Raw genomic sequence first — 2,779 nt, forward strand, 5'->3', positions numbered from 1 at the left:
GGGGTTTTATCAAAAAATTTTTATTGACTTTTTGGGTCCCTATCCTCGTAGCCGATCGGGTAGTATAGGTATTTTTGTTGTACTTGACCATTTGTCGAAATTTCTTTTTTTGAAGGCAGTAAAGAAGTTTACAGCAGATGCCATAATTCCGTTTTTAGAAAAGGATCTCTTCCACTGTTTCGGTGGTAGTATCCGATAATTGCGTACAAATTAAAACCTGCCAGTTTAATTTTTTGTTACAAAAGTACGATGTACAGCATTTTTATACTCTGTACATAAAATGTACATTAGTATATTAGATTTCCGGGAGCTAAAAAATGTAACAGGCAGAAGGACGCGTGGAGACCCCACAAAGTACAGAGTGCGCCATCTTTTATGTCGGTATGCAACCATTGAATTTCCTTGAGAATAAAGAATCGGTTTTTAAGTATGAGATATTTTTATACCCTGTACCCAAAGGGTGAAAGGGTATACTAGTTTTGTGCGAATGTATGTAACAGGCAGAAGAAGGCGTGGCAGACCCCACAAAGTATATATATTCTTGATCAGGATGAGAGTTAGTAATTATATATTCGTATACCAAGTTGCATTATGATAGGTTAATCAAAAAGAAAGTTATAGCCATATAACTATGCCCAATGCACACATACATACATATGTACAAGTACACAAACACGCATAGACACGATTCTGATGTAAATGTAAATGTATGTATGCATGTATGAGATTGATGAGATTGAGTATACAAGGCAAAGTGACTGATTGCATTCAACTTGGTGAATGCCAGCATGATCCTTGTCAATACTCTCTCTAAGTTGACGCACTACCTCCACTTGGTTCCTCATGGATTGTCACGTAACACCCATTGGGTGGCAAACTAAAGTGCGCGGCGGGTTCCCTAGAACCGTAATCTAGGTTGTGGCGTAGGACTTGAGATCCACCCACATAAAAACCCTAATTCAATGAAAGATGCAAGATGAGCCCCGGATAGGATTCAAAACAAAGTTGACGACCATGGCAAACGTAAAAAGGACAATGATTTGAGAGTATGCACCTGGAATGTACGAACATTGTACAGGCCTGGTGCCGCTCAACAACTATCGGATGCTCTCGAAAAATGTAAGGCTGACATTACTGCTATCCAGGAAATGCGATTGATAGGCCAGGGCTGCATAAAGAAAAACAAATGTGACATATACTACAGCTGCCACCCGCAACGGCATGAGTTTGGTTGTGGCTTCGTTGTTGGCGCTCAGTTACGACGCCGTGTCTGTCACTTTCAGCCAATAAACGAGAGACTGGCAACGATCCGAATTACTGCCAAATTCTTTAACATCAGCCTTATCTGTGCGCACGCCCCCACTGAAGAAAAGGACGACGGGACCAAAGATGCCTGTTGACGTGGCAGCACTGCTAGTAGCCTGCATGGCAGGCTGGCAACGTTTGCTAGCAACATTCGCTAGCAACATCTGCTAGCACAGCGCGGCTGACGTCAGCGCCCTCTCTCTCCCACACGCTAGTTAAGCTCCAGAGCGCTGTAACTAGGTTAAGTTAGTTACAAATTGTCTTTATATGAAGTGAATACATACGTGCAGAAGAGCACTTTGAAACCTGAAAATCCCGCCATTTTGTTCTTGTACTGGAGTTTGGACATTTTATCCCCGACGCCCCCCGACTTTTACATGGTCCTTCGAGCCGGATACTTTTGAGGCACCTCCATCCATACTCATCCTCGTTTTGTGCCAGCCATCCGTTCGCCCCAGCTTGTTCCTGGCGTTGGACTCCTATAAGGGAAAACAGCTAAGTAAAAAGTTACTTTTGGCTCAGTACTTACGCCATATTGGTTTTTTCTGTCGGTCTGTCCGCCGACTTCCAAAAACGGAATCCGCATCCCGCTTTCCGTCCCTGATCCAAGGGCCCCATTCGTATACGGCTGATACCGCGCCGGTCAGCTCAACCAAAAATACATAAAGTGCACGAATTAGCAGTATAGAACCAATCTGTCCGTTCGCGATTGCATACCGGCATACTTGGGACGTGTTCATTCATATGTGCAACAAGTGTCCAGTGAAAAACACAACTGGACTTGCCGTCCTAACGCACTATCACTGCATAATCACCGTCACTTACAACAAACGTATGTTTTGATGCTTGCATAGTCCACAAACATACATATTTGTTAATGCTTGCATGTCCCACAAACCACAAGCATATTTTCTAAGCGCTTGCATGTTTCCGCGCACAACAAATATACGGTTTTGTACATCTGCTTAAATATTTATACACTTGCACACTACGCATCATCCATATACTGGTACATCTATATTCCGAATCTACCCAATAACCATAGTTCCCCACATGCTTACAAACAAATATACAAATTAAATCCATATTAAACATACATTCACAATCATACATATGTTCATATTTACAATTACACATATTTACTAACACAATTCCTGTAACACGACACGGTCGGTCCGCGACTCCCACCAACTTACCCGTATTCCGGTTAGCACTCCGCTCCAGTCGTGCCATATCCAGCGCCAGCGCCAGCGCGCGCTCACCGGCGAATATTCTATTGTTTTTTTTGGCATAAAATTCTTATTTGCACAATTCGTCAACAAGTGATGCGCACTTGTTGGGAACCGGTTATCGGAATATCGAAACTTTGGAGTGTGACCGAATATTAGTCACGGTCACGAATTACAAATAATTTACATTAATTTCGATAATAAAGGGAAAACCGATTGCTACTGGCAGCAGTGATTTTGTCACA

General features: G+C 42.7%; 1 long non-coding RNA gene across 1 annotated transcript; it reads right to left on the bottom strand.

The window, feature by feature from the left end:
- Positions 1–637: 637 nt before the first annotated feature.
- On the bottom strand, positions 638–2,578 carry LOC115628191. Its single transcript, XR_003995777.1, has 3 exons — positions 1,835–2,578; positions 1,590–1,784; positions 638–1,535 (listed from the first exon to the last, which is right to left on the bottom strand). It is a non-coding gene; the product is annotated as an uncharacterized LOC115628191 (long non-coding RNA).
- Positions 2,579–2,779: the final 201 nt, after the last annotated feature.

This window comes from Scaptodrosophila lebanonensis, unplaced genomic scaffold, assembly GCF_003285725.1.
Source record: "Scaptodrosophila lebanonensis strain 11010-0011.00,11010-0021.00 unplaced genomic scaffold, SlebRS2 tig00000112-arrow-arrow-pilon, whole genome shotgun sequence".
NCBI lineage: Eukaryota > Metazoa > Arthropoda > Insecta > Diptera > Drosophilidae > Scaptodrosophila > Scaptodrosophila lebanonensis.